Here is a 6,497-nt window from a genome sequence, read left to right on the forward strand (position 1 = left end):
AAATAAACTTAATTCTAATATAGATGTTACCACTTTTAAGTTTGATGCTATAAAATTAAAATTTTTTATAAATTGTAAACTGCCAATTTATCACATTTTGTCATTCAAGTTCGGAGGCAATATTTTCAAAATTGGTTTCTGTGATTCTAAATTTTACAGACTATGTTTTCTCTTGAGTTATATTTTTTCTTCCTTTTTTGAGTTATATTTTTATATGATCTTTTGGTTCTCTGATTTCAAGTTTTTACATTACCTTCCTACCTGTACAGTTATATTGTTGTCCTTCTTAATTTTCTTGGAGGGCTTCTTAGTCTTTGTTTTCATAGCTCAATAAAAGATGATGGATATATTTTATTCTATTTTGAAATATGTTACACTATTTGAAATAATTTATTTTGTCAGATAATGGAAATATTTTATCCTATTTTGTCCATTTGATTTCTCAAAAGGGCAAATAACTGATTAGAATTTCTTAGTGAGAGCTGATCTAGTTCAACATGAACTTCAACTCAGAAATCTCCAAAAACATTAAAGCATAGACTATTTGCACACTGAGGGACAGCTCATTCATGTTTGTTTTGTTTTATGTGATTTTTGCCTTTAGTATTACAGTTGCATGATACAGATTCTAGACCTCCCACTCTTCTCATGCCCTTCTATCCTCAACTCCTAAAAAATGCACTCAAGAAGACTTCCCATAGTTTCTCATGGTCTTTCTTAAAACACAAGTCTCAGAACTGAATGAAATATTCCAAAAGTGGTCTTGCCAATGTGTAGAACTGCATACCTATTTTATCTTTGATTAATGCACGCCTTGCTTTTAAAAAGGCACTCTCCATTGCCTTTATTTTCTTTTAGAAAGCATCACGCACTATGAAAATGAAATGTTATTTTTTCCAGAACTGCTGTTAATCTGTCACCCCAATTGTACATTTATGCAAAGATTGAGCATATATTTTGAGTCTATAAGGGAAAACTCATAATCCTTTCTGTTAAATGGATCTTGTATGTCTTGGATAACAGTTTCAATCTGTTGAGATACGGTTTTGAACCCTGATTTAGTCTGTAAACAGTATCTCCTGTTTTTTTTTTCTTTTGTCACATGAAAATGCTATGTGTGCCATTAAATACTCTTTCATAGGATTGGTAACATCTGTTAACAAAACCTAAATAGGTGCAACTGCTTGCTGAGTAAAGTAAGGAGGTAGACATAAAAACACATTACTTTGAAATAATAATTCAAAACTTTAATAACTCAGGTGCAACATTTGCAAAATTTTACATGAGTTTTAATACCTTTCATATGTAAATAGCAAGTGCAAAGAATTAAAAAATGACACTCCACTAGAAAAATAGGCAAAGGACATAAACATGCAATTTGAAATGAAAATAAAAAATAAATATAAAAAATACTTAATCTCACTATTAAAGAAATTCAAATTTTAAAAAATTGAGGTATAAGTTGTCTAATACAACTTTAGCAAAAAGTAAAAATAGCCCAAAGTTATCAAAGGACAGAAAATCAGAAACTGTTATTAAATATCGGTGCTAAAAATAAACCATTGGGATAAGCAAGTTAACAGTATTTATTAAGGTTTTAAATGTGCATATATTTTTAGTTCAGTTTTAGTTTTAAACATGCATATACTTTTGAACAGCAATCCTACATCTGTTAACTCATCCTAAAAAAGACTGAATAAATTTATAGTTAAAATAATGTTAATATAATCTTTTATATGTAAAACAAACCATGAAAACAATATTCACCTTGAACAATATTCACCAATTCAACTTTATTCAAAAAAATAAAGTTTTTACTATGAATGGTATGGTTTGTTTAAACAAATGAAAAAAAAAAACCAAAGACAGGTGAATTTGGTCTTAATTACTCTAAATAAACTGATGGTTGCATCCAGTGACTATCACTTCCCTCTTTCACCCCCCAAAATTGTTCAAAATCATCTGTTTGTGCCATGCACAAAAGTCAAACTTACCAATTGTGGGTTTCCAGAATCAACTTTGCTATTTCTTTAAAAACGAATATGTTAGCCCAAATCCAATTGTCTAGCAAATTTCTCTTTCTTTGTTTTATCTGACCCACCACAAAAAGTGTTTTTGCAATCATATTATAATTGTCTTAATAACTTCCTACACAGCCCAGTATTGTGGACAGACATGGATTTTTAATTCTATACAAGCTACTTTTGTGTGACCATGAGCATTTAATTTTATCTGTCTAGCATTAGTTTTTTAAATTATAAATCCAGAAAATAATACCTATCCCATAGGGTTCTTAGGTTAGGGAGAATTTATGTAAATTGCTAAGGATAGTTCCTGACACAGAGTAGGCACTCAACAAATGGTGATCACTATGAAAATGTTTCCTCCTCTCTTTGGTCCAAGGGTGATGATTATGATTAGCCATGTTGGCCTAAACACTGCAGTTTAAAAGATCATTATCTTCTAAAAAATGTATAGAAGCAAAGTAGAAGCAAGTAGTTCTTTCCATCTCCTATGATCGTTACAATACCTCTTTGTCAGGAGCTGGATTACATCTCCTGTTTTGGAGATTTATTTTCTTCCTATGGGTAGAACTCTAAAACTGTTATTATTACCTCCATTATTACATTATTCAACTGATAATGGACTCTTTCTTCTCGAGAATATTTTAACAGCCACTTGCCATTATTTCTAAAGAACCTCAAGTATGTATCTCTCTCCCTTCTATTCTTCTGTGCAATGTTATATTATATTCTGAGCTCTTTCAGGAATTACTTTCAAAGTTTCAATGCTTTGTTTTTTTAGAGGTGTTTTCCCTTTAAGATTAAAATTTACTCTTATATTTATACGTTTTAATCTCCCTTGAAAATTAGAGGCTGTGATTATCAACCACACCCACATTTTCTCAGAGCATTTTGACATCAGCTTTCTGCTAATGTAGAGTACATATGTCTAATGAGTATTTTCTTTTTATTACTGTGAACTCAGCATGACCAGCCCTTAGAAGAACTGGCCATATGTATCTTTTATGAAAAGAATCTCTACATTGCTATGAGAAGAAGTGGAGGATAGGGAAGGGTGTAGCATCATTCGATCCTGACCTTATAGCTCTCACAGAATCCTACTAATGCACCTTCTAATGGCAATAGTAGTCAGGATAGCCTGAAAATATACCAAATGATGTGTATTCACTTATTCATGTGGACTCACTTACTCCTCCTTTTAACTGGTTGTTTGTGATATGTTACTTGGTGAGTCAAATGAAGGCGCACATTTACAAAAAGGTATCACAAAATGAGAAGGTCCTTTTTGGTTCATGAATCAAGAGACTGTGACTCTGAATGGACTGATTCTGGAACTGAATCCAAAGAGAAAATCACCCTCAGATGCCTTATCCCAGAGGAAACAACAGTGGAATTGGAGAGGCTAAGAATGAGCAAGGAATGTAAGTGAGCTTCATTACTTGAAGAGAATTATCATTAAAATATGTGGAATCCAGTTTAGGTCAAGATGGTGAACTAGGAAGACACAGGCCCTCCTTCCCCCACAAAGAAACCAAGTTAACAACAATGTATGTATAGACCAGAATACTTCTGTGAGAACTCCAGAAACCACTCAGAAGCTATAGCACTCAGACCACTATAAAACCAATACAGGATTCTTAGGAGAGGGGGAAGAAGATGGCAGAAGAGTAAGACGCGGAGATCACCTTCCTTCCCACAGATACAGTAGAAATACATCTACACGTGGAACTGCTCCTACAGAACACCCACTGAACGCTGGCAGAAAATGTCAGACCTCTCAAAAGGCAAGAAACTCCCCACGTACTTGGGTAGGGCAAAAGAAAAAAGAAATAACAGAGACAAAAGAATAGGGACGGGACCTGCACCAGTGGGAGGGAGCCGTGAAGGAGGAAAGGTTTCCACACACTAGGAAGCCCCTTCATGGGCAGAGACTGCGGGTGGCAGAGGGGGGAAGCTTCGGAGCCACGGAGGAGAGCACAGCCACAGGGGTGCGGAGGGCAAAGCGCAGAGACTCCCGCACAGAGGCTCGGTGCCGAGCAGCACTCACCAGCCCGAGAGGCTTGTCTGCTCCCCAGCCGGGGCGGGCGGGGCTGGGAGCTGAGGCTCGGGCTTCGGTCGGATTGCAGGGAGAGGACTGCGGCGTGAACACAGCCTGAAGGGGTTAGCGCACCACAGCTGGCTGGGAGGGAGACCGGGAAAAAGTCTGCAGCTGCCGAAGAGGCAAGAGACTTTTTCTTGCTTCTTTGTTTCGCGGCGCGCAAGGAGAGGGGATTCAGAGCGCCGCCTAAACGAACTCCAGAGACGGGCGCGACCTGCGGCGATCAGCACGGGCCCCAGAGACGGGCGTGAGACGCTAAGGCTGCTACTGCCGCCACCAAAAAGCCTGTGTGCGAGCACAGGTCACTCTCCACACCGCCCCTCCCGGGAGCCTGTGCAGCCTGCCACTGCCAGGGTCCCCTGATCCGGGGACAACTTTCCCAGGAGAATGCATGGCGCGCCTCAGGCTGGTGCAACGTCACGCCAGCCTCTGCTGCTGCAGGCTCACCCCATCTCCTCTGTACCCCTCCCTCACCCCGGCCTGAGTGAGCCAGAGCCCCCGAAGCAGCTGCTCCTTTAATCCTGTCCTGTGTGGGTGGGAACAGATGCCCTCAGGCGACCTACACGCAGAGGCGGGTCCAAATCCAAAGCTGAACCCCGGGAGCTGTGCGAACAAAGAAGAGAAAGGGAAATCTCTCCCAGCAGCCTCAGAAGCAGCGGATTAAAACTCCACAAACAACTTGATGTGCCTGCATTTGTTGAATACCTGAATAGACAACGAATCATCCCAAATTCAGGAGGTGGACTTTGGGAGCAGGATATATTAATTTTTCCCCTTTTCCTTTTTTTGTGAGTGTATATGTATATGTTTCTGGGTGAGATTTTGTCTGTATAGCTTTGCTTTATAATAGCTTTATTTTACTTCACTATATTATATCCTCTTTCTTTCTTTCTATTTTTTCTGCCTTTTACTCTCAGCCGTGTGGATGAAAGGCTCTTGGTGCTCCAGCCAGGCATTAGGGCTGTGCCTCTGAGGTGGGAGAGCCAACTTCAGGACACTGGTCCACAAGAGACCTCCCAACTCCATGCAATACCAAATGGCAAAAATCTCTCAGAGATCTCCATCTCAACATCAAGACCCAGCTTCACTCAATGACCAGCAAGCTACAGTGCTGGACACCCTATGCCAAACAACTAGCAAGACAGGAACACAGCCCCATCCATCAGCAGAGAGGCTGCCTAAAATCATAATAAGGCCACAGACACCCCAAAACACACCACCAGACGTGGATGTGCCCACCAGAAAGACAAGATCCAGCCTCATCCACCAGAACTCAGGCACTAGTCCCCTCCACCAGGAAGCCTACACAACCCACCGAACCAACCTTAGCCACTGGAGACAGATACCAAAAACAACGGGAACTACGAACCTGCAGCCTGTGAAAAGGAGACCCTAAACACAGTAAGATAAGCAAAATGAGACGACAGAAAAACACACAGCAGATGAAGGAGCAGGGTCAAAACACACCAGACCTAACAAATGAAGAGGAAATAGGTAGTCTACCTGAAAAAGAATTCAGAAAAATGATAGTAAGGATGATCCAAAATCTTGGAAATAGAATAGACAAAATGCAAGAAACATTTAACAAGGACGTAGAAGAACTAAAGAGGAACCAAGCAACGATGAAAAACACAATAAATGAAATTAAAAATACTCTAGATGGGATCAATAGCAGAATAACTGAGGCAGAAGAACAGATAAGTCACCTGGAAGATAAAACGGTGGAAATAACTACTGCAGAGCAGGATAAAGAAAAAAGAATGAAAAGAACTGAGGACAGTCTCAGAGACCTCTGGGACAACATTAAACGCACCAACATTCGAAGTATAGGGGTCCCAGAAGAAGAGAAAAAGAAAGGGACTGAGAAAATATTTGAAGAGATTATAGTCATTCAAGTCCTGGAAGCACAGAGAGTCCCATACAGGATAAACCCAAGGAGAAACACGCCAAGACACATATTCATCAAACTGTCCAAAGTTAAATATAAAGAAAACATATTAAAAGCAGCAAGGGAAAAACAACAAATAACACACAAGGGAATCCCCATAAGGTTAACAGCTGACCTTTCAGCAGAAACTCTGCAAGCCAGAAGGGAGTGGCAGGATATACTTAAAGTGATGAAGGAGAAAAACCTACAATCAAGATTACTCTACCCAGCAAGGATCTCATTCAGATGTGATGGAGAAATTAAAACCTTTACAGACAAGCAAAAGCTGAGAGAGTTCAGCACCACCAAACCAGCTTTACAACAAATGCTAAAGGAACTTCTCTAGGCAAGAAACACAAGAGAAGGAAAACACCTACAATAACAAACCCAAAACATTTAAGAAAATGGGAATAGGAACATACATATCGATAATTACCTTGAATGTAAA

This window comes from Balaenoptera borealis (assembly GCF_965194805.1).
Source record: "Balaenoptera borealis genome assembly, chromosome: 8".
Classification (NCBI taxonomy): Eukaryota; Metazoa; Chordata; class Mammalia; order Artiodactyla; family Balaenopteridae; genus Balaenoptera; species Balaenoptera borealis.